This window comes from Cheilinus undulatus, linkage group 6 (assembly GCF_018320785.1).
Source record: "Cheilinus undulatus linkage group 6, ASM1832078v1, whole genome shotgun sequence".
Taxonomy (NCBI): Eukaryota; Metazoa; Chordata; class Actinopteri; order Labriformes; family Labridae; genus Cheilinus; species Cheilinus undulatus.
The window spans coordinates 28,698,262-28,717,422 of record NC_054870.1 but is presented as its reverse complement, the minus strand read 5'-3'; positions in this window follow the sequence as shown (position 1 = coordinate 28,717,422).

Here is a 19,161-nt window from a genome sequence, read left to right as displayed (position 1 = left end):
AGCACTAGAGGGAGCCATTTGACTGTGTATGAGTGTAAATGTTGACCACTTGTTAATGAAAAGACAACAAAGTGCTGAGAATCTTAAATGGAAGATATGACGTGACAGACACAAAGGGACATATTTGCATAATGAATCCAGTAATAAACTGCTTACGCTTCAGGGTTGTTGAGTGCTTATACCTCAACAAATGTATTTGATTATACAAATTATAAACAGCAAATATCTTGACTAAGTACACATCCAGACAAGAAAAGACTTTAATAATCACTGTAAAACTAAAATTTAAGCAAACGTTTAATTTCCAGTCAAAATATCTAAAAGCATTTATCATATGAGCAGCTCAAGATATAAAAGGAATAATAGAAGGCCTGAACTGATTGTAAAAATAGCAACAAGCAAATTTACTTGTTGATTTTCTCAAAATTAACTTTATTTTGATTTTGCTGAATTTGCAACTGATTTCAACAAACTAAAAGTCAGTAAGGCCTCATTTTTTTTTGCTTGATGTTTTTGTCCAAATTTGGCAGGGGAATGTGGCTTAGAAAAAATATGATGAGATTCTATGATTACATTTTGTAGTCCGTCTGGAAGTATTGAACCTTCCTTGTGAGAAGTATATGTTGTTCTCTTTTAACAGAGTGGGGATTTTTGACCCACTGTTGTAATGTCTGATCTGATGTCTATGTCTATACCTCTACCAACATCCCTCTTTTTTTGTTAACTATTCATACTCTCTCTTACCACAAGTGGGTTATTGACCACAGCCTCACCTACAGCTCATTTCCATGTCTTCACCCAGCTTCCTCTCTCCATTTGACTACATCTGAATACACCGACAACCCATAAAGACCCACTAGCGACAGATGTGAACAGCCTTCAGGATGGGGTGAGCATAAAAACTCATAGCTCGATTATTCCTTACCTGTTGTTTGAAACCCTGCAGCAGTTCGCTTTAAGGACTTTATATAGCGTGTCACCTTGAGCCACACAAATAAAACACACACTGTGGCGGCTGGCTTGAAGCCGAGCTTTCCTCTAGATTGTGAGTGTTTTGATGAGAGTCTGGACGGCCTCACAGCAGGCTGAAGGGCAGCACTGTCCCTCGATTTAGGTCGGGGCTAATTTAGTGACCAGTCGCCTCTCTCTCTCCCTCATCTTTACCCCTCATCATCTATCACCCCCCCCCCCCCCCCCTTCTTCTTGTACAACTCATTCAATCCTCTCCAACCTCGAAGCTCAACCTCCGTACCCCCCACCAACCCCTTCATCCCTTTTAACACTGCCCCCCTCCTCCTCCCTCCTTCATTTGAATCCCACAGTGAGGCCTCTTTGTCCTATGGCTGCTGCTGCATTGTGCTGCAAAGGGAAGCAGAGTAAATGGACAAGCAAATGAGTTTTCTCCTTCAGCCAACAGAGGTGGAAAGACTCACAAATACACTCACCTATGCACCCACTTACATACCAAACACAAACATACATGCATCCACTTGAAAGGTTTCTTTCTCAATGCAGTTGCAGTCATGATTTGAACTAAATATCTTTTATTCCCTTTATTTTGTCCTGACAAAAATATCTGTATTAAAGCCAAGACATATAGAGCACATGTCAGCTTGCCACAGTGTCATTCATCATACCAGCACCGCAGAAAATCCTTAACTTAATATATCTTATCATTCATTTTGATTTGATTCTCACAGTAATTGCAAATTTCGTCAAATCTTGTCATTTAAAACCTGCTCTATGTGTTTTATGCTACCTTGGTTTACTGTAGTATGCTAAAATCCCTGAAGTGGTACATTATAAGTGACATTGAACATGCATTACAGAATTTGAACCCTATAAAGCTGTGTTTCCACCTGATGAATCGGAGCCAGTACTTCCTATAGGCCTAACTCTTTTAGGTCTCCAGCATTGGCTAAAAACCACGTGTGTAGTCTCAGTGACATTACCCACTGGTTTTGGGAGGCATCATGAAGCCCACCAATGGCAGCTGGACATGTTATCTAACTCACCTAACTTTTGTTTGAGCTGCTAACAGGCAAGCTTAGATAGGCCTAAGGCCTCCTGGAAAGTAGTCACCATGCACTCACCTGTCAGTCAGCTCAACAGTGTCTACATTTATACAAACTTTATTGGGACTTTTAACTTTGATAAAAATCAAAAAGGATTATTTACATAAAAAATGCACCTCCTTCAACATGTGTGCCAAGAAAGACATGAGCTATTTCAAACTGGAAATGTTTTTTTGTACCAGGCTGTAAATTTTTTTTTTCTTGATTCAAGCTGCAACAGCTCTGTTCAGAGTGCTGCGACTATCAGCGACTTTCTAAAACCATCATGAATCTTTGGTCTGATCTGGGCTTTAAATGCTGCTGATATTCCCAATTTTACACACTGCACCTTTGATTTAGAAAAGTGCCTTTGAATGACACAATCAAAATTAACAATTAAATGACTCAATATTGGGTTAAAAGAACATTTTAATGTGTAATAAAAAACACTGTGAGTGCTGAAAATTAATACAATAACAGAGTTTGAATATTAAAACATAAATTTAACTCAGAACTCATGAACATTATATAAACTCAGGAAAAGTTAACACTGTGTACAGAATAAAAAAAGCTAAAACAAGACCAAAATCAAACAAAAATATGAAAATGATTTAACCAATCTTCAAAGTAACTGAGTGATGTCTAATTTAGTAATAATCAGAAGCCGACAGACTGAAATATCCTTATGCTGAGTTTTCCACTTGAAGCATCTTGCCGTTTTATTCTCAATAGTTACAGAAGCACTGGCATTAGCTTAGGAGCTAAAGTTGAAAGAATCTCTTCAAGATTTACTTCTTAGATTTTTTTTTGAGAGACAGAAATACCCTAACAATGACACAGTGTATCCAGGATGTCATGGTGTTCATAAACTTGTCAGTCAAAAAGCTAAACCACTTCTTGTCATCTTTATCAATCAGCATTTTCATGCATTACTAAATTAAACTTACATTAGAAAATTAAAGTGTTTTCTAGCAGCGGTTGTCGTTGTCTTGGACATGCAGGTGAGCTGCTGGTTGCTGTTTTCAGTCAAAATGTAAAACTAAATATAAGAGAAATAGATTAGACAGTTTCTTTGTCTCATCAAAGAAGGCAAAAAGCAAAATAATCCGTGTTAATTCAACTCCCATAGTTTAAAATGTACGTCTTTTTTCTGAGTTTATATCATTCTTGCTGGTTCTGAGTTGAATTTAGACTTTGGTAAGTGATGATATTTTATCTCTCTACAGTTTTAATTTTAACACAATGATTTTTTTTAAACACATTAAAATGTCGAAAAGGTGGGCGAGTGCTGTATGGGGTCAAAAAGTATCCAAAACTCTGTCACCAGAATCAGGTGCTTTTCTAACCTTGCAAAGCAGATAGATGTCCGTTTCCGTGTTTCCTCACTGGCAAATCCATCTTGCAAAGCCCCCGTCTGAACCGATTGGGCCTGGTTAGAAAGTCATTGGACCAATCAGCATTGAGAGGCAGTTCTTTCAGGCGCAGCGGAGTCATGACGTAAGCAAGCAGCAACAAGAGGCTGGTGCAATTATATGGCAAGCTGTTTTAACATTTAAAAGTTAAGTTTGACCATCCGGAATTCAAATTGTAGATATCTGTAATTCAATTTCGCCTAGTCAAAAAGAACATTTCGGATATCCGCAAATACATTCTGGCTATCCAAAATTGTCATTTAAGATATCTACAACATCATTTTGACTAGGCGAAATGACGTCACTTTTTCCATTCATGTGAATGGGGTTCGTCATTTCAGATATCCACAATGTCATTTCGGGTATCCAAAATGTGAATTATGGATATCTGCAAATGAATTGTAGATATCTGTAATTCTAATTCAAGATATCTCTAATTACATCTTGACTAGGCAGAATTAGAATTACAGATATCTTTAACTCGCATCAATTCTATACAATTAAAGTTTACTCCTTCGGTAGGGGTGCAGCTAGGTAGAGGCTACGTCACGTGTTTTGCTGCTCTGATTGGCCCGTAAAGATGTGACAGACAGAACGTTTATCCAGTCACCCTCTGAGGTTTTTTTTTTTTTTTTTTTCCAAAGGCTCTGCCCTCTCCCAAACGTTGTATATTAGTGGTTTACCAGATGGATGTGTGAAACAAATTTTTCTTCAGGAATTAAAAGACAAAGATACTATTTAAAAAGGGAGCAATGACTTGCCTGTAAACTAATAAAAAAAAATTCATAGATGGCAGTCAGAACTGAGAATCCGAGGCACTCTGATGTAATAAAAATCCTTTATTAAACAGGGATATCTATGCGTTTCGACTCCAACGAGTCTTCATCAGGACATAATGAGCAGATAAAAAACATGTGTTTAAGTATGAAAGAAGAATCATTACAATATCCTTTTAATACAACCGTGTGTTATTTACTTTTACTTTTGGTGTAAATTCAAGTATTTGCATTTTTTTATTATTTGCACATTGAAAAGCACTTTAGTATTTTTTAATAAAGGTTGCCACCTTGTATTCAACAGTTCACAGCCATCGTGCCACAACCTCATACCTCCAAAATCACCAATTTTGAGTGAATTTAAAACAAACAAACAAACAAAAAAAGCGCTACTTGTACAAGTCATTCAATACTGCATGGTCGTAATTGGCATAAAATTAAACAATAAAAAATGGAGATACGAGGTCTTGGCATTACAGCAGCAAATTGTAGCTGTCAGGTATCTCCTGGTAAGGGAGGAGCAATAAACAAATCCAGATCAAACACTTTCTTCACTGAAAACCACCACTTGCCATGGGCAGGAAGTAACTAACTTGGTAAATAACCTAAAAAAAAAAAAAAAGTGTCAATCATCAAAAACAACAATGTTCCACCAGAAACATGAGTAAAGGGTTTTCAACAGCGGTCGCTGTGCTAAAGAAAACATCTAAACACATCTGAACAAACCTTAACACATCAAAATATTTCTAAAATACATCTAAAACTCTGCTCAAGGCATGATGGGAAAACTGCCTCTCATATTCGAAGGTGCTGTAGATGGCGCTTACATCAATTGAAACTTAATGGAGTTTGACTAAAATAAGTCCAACACCAAAGGCCATTTCACTCAGGATGGAGTCAAAATTACACATCTGGAGTTTAAATCAACTCTGAAATGTTTAACTCTGAGATACTAACTCCTCAGTTTTTGTTGTGTAGAATTATCACCATGCTGTTATTGAATATTAGAGGTAAAAACTGAGAATTTGTTTATGTTGTTAAGATGGGGTATCCATTTGATGGATAATATCCTGCTCTTCTCTCTTTAAGGTGGTCTGACTTGTTGGCAAAGGTCAGCAGCTTGCAGCTCTTTTGTGTCTTTGTTGGGGCAGAGGATCTGAAAACTTTCCTGAAGGCTCAAATTTAAAAGGGAAATTCCACCCCAAAGCAAGTTTAAAAACAAAACTTTAGCATCTGAACAGAACAGCACAGATCATTTTGCTCTGTGGCTTGAGGTCATAACTCGTGAACCCAACCACAAAAAAACTCAAAGCAAACAAAAAAAGAGATGAAAGGCCAGGTCAGTGTCACCATTTTTCTTTAAAAGGTCAGCATTTTTATTTTTAAAATAAACTCACACTGTCCCACATCTCTGTCTCATCTATCAGCACCACTGCCTCTGCATCATTTGAGCAACAGACACCTTCTCCCTGCTCCGCTCTCCCACGTGTTTCTAACCACCGTGTGGAATGCATGCTTGTAAAATGTCTGTAAAGTCGTTTTTAACTCCCTATCTCTGGTGGCTCTCCTTCACCTGCTTCAATTCCTCTCTCCTCCTCTATTCAATCTCCCCTCCCCCTCCTCCTGTTTCCTTAGCCTCTGAACTGTGGCTGCTCTGTAAAAGAGCCCGAACACAGCAGATGTGTGACGGCCGACACTGTCAACAGCTGTCAGCTCCTATATCAGCTCCTGTTTACACCCACCGACCTGTGGTGTATACGGTCCAAACAACAATCGCAGACAGTTGTGGAGCACACTATAGACGTGCATCCACCACTTCAGACTCATTCTCATTTCTAGGAAACTATAACTATGCTTCTTATGAGAATACGCAGTAAATAATTAAACTATCAGCCTCTCTATCAGCGAGACAGCAGACAGAAACTCCTTAAAGTACATCTAGATAAAGAGCTGCTCAAGATGGACAGTTTTCACAGTGTGGTAGAAGAACTTCTCAGTGTTTCACATCTACCCAAAAAATCCTGAAAATTCCCTTAAATTTGGGGGATAAACTGCATATGTAAACACAACAGCCAAAGCCGGAGGCATTTTATTTTCAGGTTGTCCATCTCTCTGTCGGGGCTCCTCTTGTGAACACAACATTTCAAGAACCTAAAGAGGGATCTTCAAACTATGCACAAAAGTCCAGTCCAATCGTATCGTAACTTTAAAGTGACAAAAGTAATGTAGTCACAGGAACATCCAGCTGCTTGGAGATGTTCTTATAGGCTTTACCTTTAACATACTTGTCTATCATTTTCTTTCTGATCTCCTGGGACAACTGTCTCCTTTAGCTTTACTTGGAGGAAAATGTAAGCAGTCATTAACCCTCTGAGATTGATGTTGTTGTATAGAGATACAGGTTATAAAAAGTTAAATAACTTTTTAACCATTAATCGTAGCCACTTATTTTCCTGCTGGAAGTGCCCCATTCGCCTTTCCAATGACACTGTCCGTGCCTTCATAGCCCTGACAGAGGCTTGTCTAGTGAGCCTAAAATGTGGGTGACTTTCTGGGCTATTTAAAGATTAAATCTTGACCAGTATCTCCAACATTGAACGTCTTTTTATCATTTTTTTCAATTCTATATTCAGTTGTTTCTGCCAGTGGGATAGCATGCTAACACATCATATTGATTGCCCACAATGCATTGTGAGGGGCTGTGATAACCAAAGACAAACCGTTCTGTCGTATCATGCTATGTCAAACTGCGCCTATCTTTCAAGCAGCAACCTCCTGTCCTGAAAAATGAAGACAATGCGAAGTACAATATTTCGCAATACCTTAAGTGTTCACTTGGAGCTTAGCTGCAAGAACACTGGAAGTCACGCAAACAACACACGTTAAAAAGCTGTTTTTTTTACACCAGAAATAAACTGGTTTACAGCCTGGTTCAAAAAAAACAAAACATGTCTAATTATCTAATGTCTTCATGGGCTCTCACTGTACGGGGGGGTGAGACAACTGTTACACCATGATACCAAACAACACAGTGACTACTTTTCACCCTTTAGACAGAAAAACTGACTGGTTACAAGTTTGAAGACTCCTGTGATGCTAATTACAGGATAGGCCTTAGTTTAACATGTCCCTGTGGTTTGTCCAGATCGTTTCCATTAATGTTTTTTAATGACTCTGTTGAACCACAATTCAAACGCAACGTCCGAGTTTCATTTGTTAATTTTCAGTCATTTTTTTATTTATTATAAATTTTGTCACTTTTAGGTTATTTCAGTGTTTTTTCCTTTCTTTAATGGTAGAACTAACAATTCTGTCCAGATTAAACTCTGATCTTACCCATGTTTCCTAAGCTGATGTCCGTCTCACCAACCTACAGCCTTGCTTGTTGTGATAAGAATATTAGTCTCTTTTAAGACTTTTAAGACATCCAGATCATTTGTTTCATTTCATCTGGATAGATGATGCCAGGAGGTAAATCTGTTAAACTGTGGCAAAAATCACTGTTTTGTAAAGTTTAGGAATCATATTCAATGTATGTAGACATTTACTGAGACTAATTGCAGCGTAGGGGTCCATGCAGAGCTGTGAAGTACAAACTTTTGTACGTTCCTACACATTCCTGACAGCTGTCCCCCACATCCCGACCCCCAACAGACATTCAGGATCAAGTGATTACAAGCAGCCTCTTGTTTGTTGATGATGCTTCCAGTTCACCTTGAATCTACTCAGAATTTTCTTGCTAAGCACTTCAGTAAAGTTTTAACAATATATTGAACTTCCTCCTGAAGTCTGCAGTTTGCTTGTATCAGAGCTTTTCAGGACTACTGTAATAATAGTGGACGACAGTACTAATACTGTGACTTGAGTAAAAGCAAGAGAACTTTTTTTTTATCCCTTTTTATTAGAAAGAGAAAAGGTATTGAGAGGGAGTTACCATGATCATGGTTAACTATTCAAATAAAATCATGATTCAGTGATCCTGCAATAATTGATATATTACAAAAACAATGGTATAAAATTAACATTTTATTTAATGCACCTCCTGTCATGCTCAGTGTCTTACCTTCTTTCCAACACTATTATCTATCACATGTCGGGGCACTGCTGTGTTTTTGTTGCATCAATATTTGGTCTCAACCTTAAGTTACTTATTCCCCCCTCAAAGCTTCTTCATTCAAGGATAACAGCATTTTCATTTCACCATTGGGTGAGACTTATTCTTTTTCTAAGCCATGTCTATGGGATACTGACTACTTTATTTCAAGCAGATGCAGCCTGAACTCCACTCTATCTGACCTCATTGTCTCTCTCCGACATCTCTCCCCTGCTCAGCATCTGGCTGCTTTCCAAAAGCCTCTCTACCCGTCTCTGGCAGCTCCATCCCTCGCCTGTTGCCGCCTTCTCTCAGCTGAAAACTCACTTATGTCCGGCCCCTAGCTCCAACCCCGTTCCCAGTCTTGGCCTGTACTTTACGGCCCCGCCCCTCCACCCCACCCCTTGGCTCCTCTGCTCCAACCTGGGGTCCCAGCCTCTGGCCCTGAGCTTTTACCTTCTCCCTGACCCAGCTGCTGTCGCCTTCCCAGCCGTCCAGCTCAGCATGAGAAGCCCAGCAGCTGTTGATCAATGGGCAGCCGGGGCCGATGGCTGCCTGTCCCCTCCCCTGACCCTCTACCCTTACGCACACTCACACATACACACCCACTCCCCAGGGAGGCAACAGATGGGGGTCAGCCAGAGGAAAGGGGTGTGGTGGGCCACAAAAAGCAAGGTTAGGTGTGTTTTTGTGTTTTTTCATATGAATTTGTGTATTTTTGTCAAATAGCTTTTCCACAATCAAACTGAGACTCAGGCATGATTTTAACACGTGTTTGTTTGTGATCTCGTGTTGAAGGGCTGTGGCCGGACATTTGCTGGCCGCGTGTCTCCAGTAAGGACAGGTGTTGGCGTCAGCGGTGTCCAGACTCGTATTGGCAGCTGCTGTCACCCCTCTTCTCTTCTCTCATCTCCCCCTCCTCCCTCCCCCCTGACAGATGCAGCCACACCACCACCACCTCTTAGCTTTCTATGGGCCCAGCCTGTTTTGACTTTAAATATTTGCCCAGGAGGCGCTTGTTCTGTTTAGGGCAAAGAAAGGGGGGTGGGGGGTTGAAGAAGAGAGCAGGGTAGGTTTGCAACCTGATGCACACACAAACATGTGTCTGTGAGTATGATCATGTGCCCCTATGAGCAGCTCTTGTCATGCACACACACACCTGTATGGTCAGAGGTGGAGGGCTGGTTTGTCCTGTTTTTGTGTCACCAGATAAGAGTGAGCAGGCTAACGGCTAACAGAGTGTAAGAAAACAGTTTAACAACTGATCTGTAGCCCTGATGGTGGACATCAGCTGTCACTTGGGGAAACACAGCAGGAGTTGACAGCTGACGGCAAATGGATGTTGAGAGGATTGGGATTCTTTTTGTCACCTTTAAGAAATGTCACATTTAAAAACCTTTAAACTGAATATCTCACGTTTTCAATTTGAAATTAACTTCTATTTAAAGTTAAGTTCAGCACTTTAAATTTGTAGCCGCTTAGATAGAAGATGAGATGGGTTAAAGAAGTGTCCTAACACAAGGTATTAAACTAATATGTAGTTAACTAACAGTAAGGTATCACTGAGTAGGTGAGTGTTTTTAAAAGCTGCAAAAGTCAATACTTTTATCAGCATGAAACTTGATTTTTATGCTGTTAAAGTGTATTAACGCCTGTAACTAAATTTTCAAACTATTTTACAATCTTAAACTCCATGGTAAGAATCCATTTTCACTTTTTTCTTGAGAAACAGATGTTTCCAGTAAAAATATCTGATAAACCCATGAAGGAAAACCATTTCAGAGAAGCAAACTGCCAAAGTTAGTAAATGTTAAAAAACAGGGGTGGAAATCATAAATTAACTCATCATATAGATATGATATATGTCACAATACGATATGATACATCACCATACCATATGACATTACACGGTACTAAGGCAGGATATGGTATTGATACATCAGCATATGATATGACAAGACATGCGATAGGGTGTGTTACATCGCATGTCATAATATGAGGCCATACAATGCATCACATCATGATACGTAATGGTATGTCCCGTCATGTTACAATAAGGTACAATACGACACATTATGATGTCACAACATGAAATATATACGATACATCAGAATTCAATAATATATGTTACATCACGATATGTTAAGTACAAAACAACAGAATAGGATATGTCACAATATAGTATGTCATGTCACAAAATGGTACGATATAATATGAAACAATACGATACGTCAGGATACGATACTATATGACATGTCATGTCACGATACAATACAATAGAAGATTATACATCAGGATATTTTAATATATATGTCAAGTCACAATATGATACAATACGACACAAAACCATATGTCAGAATACCATAATATTTACTGTGTGTCACACCACAGTATGATAGCTATAACATGTCACAATACGATACGATACACCATGCAATGCATAATGTGATACATGAGGGATTCTCAAACGTTTCAGACCCCAACCCCCAAAATAAAAGTCCCAGAGACTTAGATTTTTTTCTATACCAGCATCGTACCTTGAAGTCTGCAGATGTTTTTAGTTCTTCAGTTGGTCAATGTGTTGAATAGTGTTGCTTGACTAGTTAAAAACAAGCATTCACTTTTGAACTGTCAGTATGTCAACCCTGATAATAAGTACCAATCATTGTATATTACTTCCCCCCACGTTAGCTCAGCTGTGATCAAGGACACTACAAGTTCATGCGCAATTGTACTGCCATGTATTTGTGCAGAACTTTGTGACCCTATTTTATACAAAACTGAAAAGAGAACAGTAATACAATATATCTTGTGTGCAATTGCAGTTAAGTAAATGAGTGATTCTGTGACTCTGCTTAGACTGCAGAAAATATTTCCAAATATTTCCTCTTGAATTTAGTGCAGCTGCACAGAAAAGGTGGAGCAAATAGCAAAACAAAGAGCCATCAATGAACGGCTACACCTGTAGTCAACATTTTCATATTTTTACAAGCACAACAGGCGGAACAGCAAAAGGCTAAAACTCTGCATCAACAAACGCTAATCTCAAGGTGACACATGGACTGTGAAGTGTCTGTTTTTCCAAAAAAATCTCTGAGGAGCGACTGAAGCCTCTGCTAGTGATACATCAGAGAGGAAGAAAAGCAATGCAAAGAGAGGGAGAGAAGTTAGAGAGGAATGTGGATATAAAAGAATGATATACAGTTGGGGGTTTGGAGTTGAAAGATAATTAGAACAGCAGTGAAGGATTCTGCTGCTGATCCCCGAAAAAACACCTCCGCCAGCTGGGTTCAAAGTCCAGGAGGGAGGGAAGACAAGAAGCAGGGAAGACAGAGAGAGCGGGCCACAGGAAGGCAGAGATTTGGGGATCTAGCAGAAGAGTGGTGGAGCGCACCTTGTTGTGCCATCTGGGCTGACTCCCCCACCACAAAACACACACACATTCCTCCTTCCTGTTCTCCTCTTCCTTCTCCTCCTCCTCCCGGCCCATTAGGACAGAGGATTAAGGTGGTAGCAATTACAAGACGCAGCCGACAGGAGCGTACCTGGCAATACATTTAACTGTCCAGCCAGGGGAGGGAAACATGAGGGGGGGGGGGGTGAGGATGGGGAGGTAGATGGAGATGGAGGCAGCAGAGGTGGAGTAACAAATGAGATGGGCGGGAATGGAGATGATTACAACCACACACACACGTACAAACACACATCAGGATTGTTGTCATAACAGCAAAAAGAAACTTTCTTCATCACCAGCTCGGCCGACTCATCTTCAAAAAAGGGCCGAGTGAGCAACTGAGTGCCAAACAGATGCTGGCACAATTGCTGCTATGCACACCCCCCCCCACCCCACCCCCCCACCCCCCACCCAACTCCACCAACTCTACCCCTCACCCCCTCCACCTACCCCACCAGCCAGGGGGGGCTAGAGCTATGGATGGCGCCCATATGGCCACAGCTGATGGGGGTGATTGTCGGTATTGTTCACTTTGTCAGCGATCCTGGGGATGCGGGAGAGAGCTAATGATAATGCAGAGTGCAGATGTGCGCCGGAGCAGCCCAGTCGTTAAGCAACAACAGCTTGTGTTTTGTGTGTGTGAGGGAGAGAGTGCGCGTGCATGTGTGGGTTCCTTGGTTTATGTGTGTGTGTGAGGGAGAGGGAGAAGGAGAGTTACAACCACAGCTGCTTGCCAGTCTGTCTGCCTTCTTGAAAAGACCTTTTCCTAGACATGGAATATTCACACACACTTACATCCAGTCATTTCACATAACACACACATGAACACATATAGGTGCTGATTTTTAATACCATCTGCATACTTGTGCATCCAAAGTCTTCTTTGTTCACAAGATGAAGGTGCTCAAACTTATGGAGCTTTTTATTTTATTTAAAGTAAACTTTCAGAGTTGTTGAGCTGCAAGTGCTTTCATTTTTAGTTTTATGGTGACAGATTTCTGAAAACATGCTTGTTTGTTTACTACATCCTAAATATGCAATGATCCGATATGCACATTTGGTGTTGCCAGATAGAGTGTAAACCTTAACATCACTCTTCTGCGTTCAAACAATCCTAATTTCAGTATCATAAAACTATACAACGCCTAGAAACAGATGAGTTGGCCTCTTCAGAAGTAGCAGATATGCAACAGATGTTTCGTGCACAGAACTGACCACAATATCAAAAATTACAACATGGAAATGAATGAAGATGGTGTTATGCAAGTTTTGTTTCCTGTTTTCTTTTTTAACCAGTAACTTTTCATTTTACCAGATTCCCTAGAAACCTTTAGAATGAGAGAGATATAACTTGGCTTTTTTGACAAAAACTCTTTCATGTCAAAGTGAAACCAGATTTCCACAAAGTAATGTCAATCAAATGTAAATCTGTAATGTAAAATAGGTGACTGCATGATTTTTTACCCCCTTCATGTCAGAATGAAGTAGATGCACCTTGACTGTAATCACAGCACTGAGTCTGTGTGGATAGGTCTCAGTCAGGCTTGCACATGTGGACTCTGTAACTTTACTCCAGTCTTCTTTGAAAAATTGCCCAAGCTGAAAAGCCATTTTCAAGTCCAGCCACAAACTCTCTTTGATTGAGGTCTGGGCTTTGACTCAGCCACTCCAGAACATTCACCTTGTTGCCTTCAAACCATTTCTGTGTAGCTTTCACTGTATGCTTCAGCTCATTGTCCTGTTGGAAAATATATCTTCTCTCAAGCCTTAGTTCTCTTGCAGACTGAATAAGACTGTCCAGGATTTCCCTGTATTTTGCCACATTCATTTTCCACTCTACCTTTACGAGCCTTCCAGAGCCAACTGCCAAGAAGCATCCCCACAGCATTATGCTGCCACCATCTGTGCTTCACAGTGGGAATGGTGTGTTTACAGTGACGTGCAGCGTTTGGTGTTCGCCAAACATAGCGTCTTGTCTGATGGCTAAAAATTTTGGTCTCATCCGATCAAAGAACTTTCGTCCACCTGACCATGGAGTCTCCCACATGCCTTTTGGGGAACTCTAGTCCAGATCTGATGAGTTTTCTTCAACAGTGGCTTTCTCTTTGCTACTCTCTCATAAAGGTTTGATTTGTGAAGAACCCAGGCAACAGTTGTTGTATGCAGAGTCTCTCCCATCTCGGCTGCTGAGGCTTGTAACTCCTTCAGAGTAGTCATAGGTGTCTTGGTGGCCTCTCTCACTAGTCTCCTTCTTGCACAGTCACTCAGTTTGTGAGAACGGCCTGATCTAGACAGATTTATGTGCCACATTCCTGCCATATTGTGAAGATGGATTTAACTAAACTCCAGAGAATGATCAGTGCCTTGGAATTTTTTTTGTATCTATCTCCTGACTTATAGTTTTCAATGGCCTTTTCCATGAGGATCTTGAAATGTTCTTTTGTCTTCATGGTGTAATGGTAGCCAGGAACTATAATTATTTGAGGCACATTCATTGCACTCAGCTGATTCCCTTTTATTACTAGCACCAGTTGGCTGGACCTCTGTCGAATGAGGTCAGTTTAAGGGGGTGAATATTTATGCAGTCACTTTTTTCCTTACCTTATTTTTGTTTAATTGGCATTACTTTTTCAAAATCCGTTTCACTTTGGCATTAGAAATGTTCTTTTTGTTTTGTTTTGGTGTTTGTTTTTTTTTGTTTGTTTGGTTTTTTTGTTAAAATAGAGCCAAATTATATTGACCATGATTTATTTTTAAAAAAAAATCAAAGGGTTAAACATCCATTAGGGTAAATACGTTTCATAGGCACTGTCATTACACAGAAATCCAGGGAGGTTATGCATGCATACATTTCATTTCACTCCATTTCCCACAATAACATGAAAATGTTTGTTGTGTTTAGAGATCTTGAGAGGTTAACATACAGTAGTATCATAGTAAAACTCATTTTTTCAAGATAAATAAGTTAAACTAAGAAAGGATCAGATAAGACAGCCCTTTCAGTCAAACATATCACATGTAAAAAAGCATAAAATAGAAACAATATAATTATGTTAAAAGTCACAGTGTCAGACCACAGTCCAAGCAGATATGCAAGTTGCCAATGGAGACGATCCATTAAAAATTACTTGTTATGTTAAAGTGGAGTGAAATAAAGTATAATATAAGTATGCATGCGTAGGGCTTTCGTACATCAACATCAAATTATTTTTTTCAGGCACACATTTGCAACCCCTCGAAAACAGCACCCTGACCCACTTTTGGGTCCCCTCCACCAGTTGAGAACCACTGCTTTAAAAGCTTGGTGACCTGTTTGAGCTACTTTTCTCTGTATTTGTGTGGCAATGCTCAGAAAAAGTGCTGTAAATGGAGTGAAAACTGTCCACTTACACATACAACTGCAGGTTACTTCACCCAATCATTTCCTGATTGAGTTCAGTATCTCAATGTAGGAGTGAATAAAGGTTCATCCTAATAAGTCTTTGGGTTTGAAGAGAAACATTTAATTCACTGGAAAGCCCACATACAAGTTTTCGTGTTAGCAAAACAAACATTTAATGAACTGAATTGTGTCTGTATTAAAACTGACCTTACTCAGCAGAATTACCAGTGGTGTTCCCATTACAAATGTGCTATTTTTCACCCAATTCCCACTTTCTGATCAGTCTGCAAGGGGCTGCAAAGGTAGCACTCTGAGGTTTCCTCCTAAACAGTCAGACTCACAGTAGCTGCAACTGGTACTGAGTAATACAACTGATTTTTTCTGTCCAGATGTGTGTGGTGAAACAGAAACCTTTAGATGACTGTAGCCAGGTGGTATTAGCTGGAAACTCAACTGGACAAGCATGAAGCCTTATCTAGTTTCAGTTATAAGCTGATCATGAAACACAAAATATTAAGTATTATAAAGTATTTTACACCTCATTTTCTGTGGAAAAGACCAGGTGTTTTCAAACAAGAGACTCCAAAAAGGATTGAGGTTGGCAGATATTTTTCTATAAAACAATGCCAATAACTACCTCACATGATTACAGCAAATACAGTGGACTATTGACAACAACAATGGCAAATTTGAAATTATACAAAACTAGGCCATGAATCTTCATGCATGTAATCATGTTTTTTGGACTAAAAAATGACTGGATTTAGATTTTGGGGACTCTTTCTGATGCAGCAGGGCTTTTTTGATGGAATATTATGATCAGGAGAGTACAAGAGCTTCTAATATAGAGTTGTGCCACTTTTTTATTGTTTTTTTCTGTGTGTATCATGACAAATGCATTAATTGTGACTACTGAGACGGTTTTATGCTAGAGTGGTTAACATGATCAGATCCCTGAGAATCAGAGCTTTCTGGTGGTGTGTAATGTCGTATACTCAGGCCTTGACTGGCATACAGGGCATTTTCCCTGTTAACATGACGACATGATGTAGCTAGCGCATGGGGTTTTGTTTACCTTTTCAACCATCATTTCACACCGCTTTCAGCCAATCATATTTGTTGACCAATCTTTCATTAGACCATACATGTTACAGCATTGGACAATATGCTGCATCACATTCAGATGCGACTCCACAAGGAGGACAAATAAGAGTCCGGGTTGAGGCTGCACCGGATGCCGGACAAGGCATTTAAATTCCGGACTGTCTGGCCTAATGCCGGGCAACTGGCCACCCTAGCTATGAAGCTACGTTATCTACGAAGCTACGTTATCTATAAAGCTAGGTTATCTTGAGCTACGTTTTCTAAGGCTCACATTACTAAAGCTAACTTAGCTATGTAGATATGTTATCTATCAAGCTAGGTTATCTTGAGCTATGTTTTCTAAGGCTCACATTACTAAAGCTAACTTAGCTATGTAGATATGTTATCTATCAAGCTAAGTTAGCTTAAGCTATGTTTTCTAAGGTTCACATTACTAAAGCTAATTTAGCTTTGTAGATATGTTATCGATGTAGCTATGTTAGCTTTTGCTATGTTTGCTGAAGCTCACGCTGGTAAATCTTACTTAGCCATGTTGCTGCGTTATCTATGTAGTTAAGTTAGCTTTACCTTCATTTGCTTAAGCTCATGTTGCTAAAGCTGACTTAGCTACATTCACTTATGTAGTATCATTACCTACGTAGCTACATTCGCTCTAGCGAAAGCTAAAAAAGTTAAAGAGAGCTACCATTCATGTAACTACATGTAAAACGGGAAATTACATGATGTAATCCCAGATTAGACCCCTGACCTTTTTCCTCTATTTTTTTAATGAAATATTTCTTAGTCTGTACTTTTTTCAGTGTTGTTATTTCATGAATTTAACTGCCAGACTTTAAGAATGAAGTTGAAACAACAAAAAAAATGTAAAACTGTAAATACGATGTACAGGCAAAGTCAGCAGTTGTGTTCTCAGATATACGGTGGCCATTTGAGATGAATGGTCTGCAGCCAGACTGTCTTGTTGACAAAGTTCTATCAGTAGTCCCACTGCTTCTTATGTTTGATTTTTTGGAAGGAGTAAAGGGGTCATTTATGGACAAATGTCCACTGAGGGCATCCATGGAGAATCACAAACGTTCATGCGAAGCAGAACATCACTTGAGTAGCTCTCCCCCCGTCACCAGTGTTTATCTTTGAGAAGTGAATGGGGATCTGCTTAAGTGTCAGCTGTTTTTTAACTTTGTATGTTAGAGTGAAAAACAAATGATGCAAACAGAGAGAAAGGAAGCATCTCCTTTGACGACTCTTTTTTGCCCTTTCTATCTTTTTTTAGCGTCCTCTTCTTCTCGCTGTCTTCTTCCCAACCACCATACAGATGGTCCCAAGCTGCCTTCAATAATCCAATGCACAGCCATGCCAGTACACCCCAGGCTACACCCCTGATGCTACACGACTCACACACATATACTGAGACAGTGCCAGTTCCCTAGGCAGGACCCCTGTCTCTGTAGCCCAGATTGGATCAGTTTGGTTCAGCATGGAGCGGTAACACTGGGCCTTAGGGCTCTACATGTGCCTGCAGGGTCCGACGTTGGCTTCAAGTGTCTTGGGCTAAAATGGAAAAAGCTCTTGGGCTTGATTGTGTTGTCTTTTGATGATGACTACTGTTATTATTACACAAGCTGGAGTGGCCACATGTTTTTTGGTTTCATTTTAAACTTTTTTTGAGAGGCGACAAAGAGCAGAGAATCAATATAAACAGAGAGAGAATGAAGGGGAACACTGAAGAGAAACTTTATTGGAGGGAAAACGGACAAATTCGGACTTTGGAGTTTTCTCTAAGGAGCAGAAAAAAACAGACGAAAGAGTGAGGTAGGCTGGTGGAAGCAGAGAGAGATGGAAGGATGTCGGCTGAAACAGGAGGGATGGAAACGAAGGATGGGTACGCAGAGGGAGGGATGGATGCAACGGATGGGGGAGGGATGGAAGAAGGGATGGAAGGAGGAATGTGACAGATGGGTCGTGCCTGGCCAGAGCTGGGAGGGAGCGGAGAGGTTGGCATCACAGGGTGAGAGAACACACACAAACACACGCACAAACACACACAATACACACGATAACTGCACGCATACATGCATGTGTGCCAGTTAACTCCTCTCATGCACATTCTCTGCTGTCAGGAGTGTTTTCGATGTCTTTCCTCGTGTCAAGAAAACGTCAACCATATGATAAATAGACAAATGGATGCCGCGGCGAACATGTCTGGACATATTGTTTGCATAAATTTATTTTCTCTTCTCTTGCTATCAATTTTCATGTCGGCATGTTGGGATAATAGTTCAGTAATTCATGCTGTTACGTCAGAATTTCCTAAATTTTCCCCAAAAATCATCGTCTTTTCAAATGTGTAAGTTTGGAAGATAGAATGACCACCAAATTAAGACCCCTTTAAAACTACTGTACTGTTGAGAGGTTTACATTCACAGCATTGCAACAACTTTTGTTTTGTTTGCCAGTTTTGGACAAAATTTGAAGCTGGGGTGCTTTAACACCAGGGGCCTGGTCTGAGATCTGAATATATATGAGCCCAAAGTATAGTGTGGTTTGATCAATATGAATGAAAATGAACAGGCACTAAGGGACCGGGCCCGCTTTGAGAGGGGGTCTCAGGCATGATTAAAGTGGACTGTTGCATGGTATGCAGGAGATTTGCACACAACTGTACCCAATGCAGGCCAGAGGGTTGTGTCAGCTATGTGGTGTCATTAAAAAAACATTTCATGGCAGTTTTTCATATCGTCACCTTCTTAAAATAATTGCCTAAGTTATTTTTTGACCAAAAAAATTTTTTGGGCCTAAATCAACTCCTTATGAGGCTGCCCACCTCTGGTAAAATCGCCTACATCCTCAGTTTAACAGATCATGTGATTCTACACCTTTAGTATT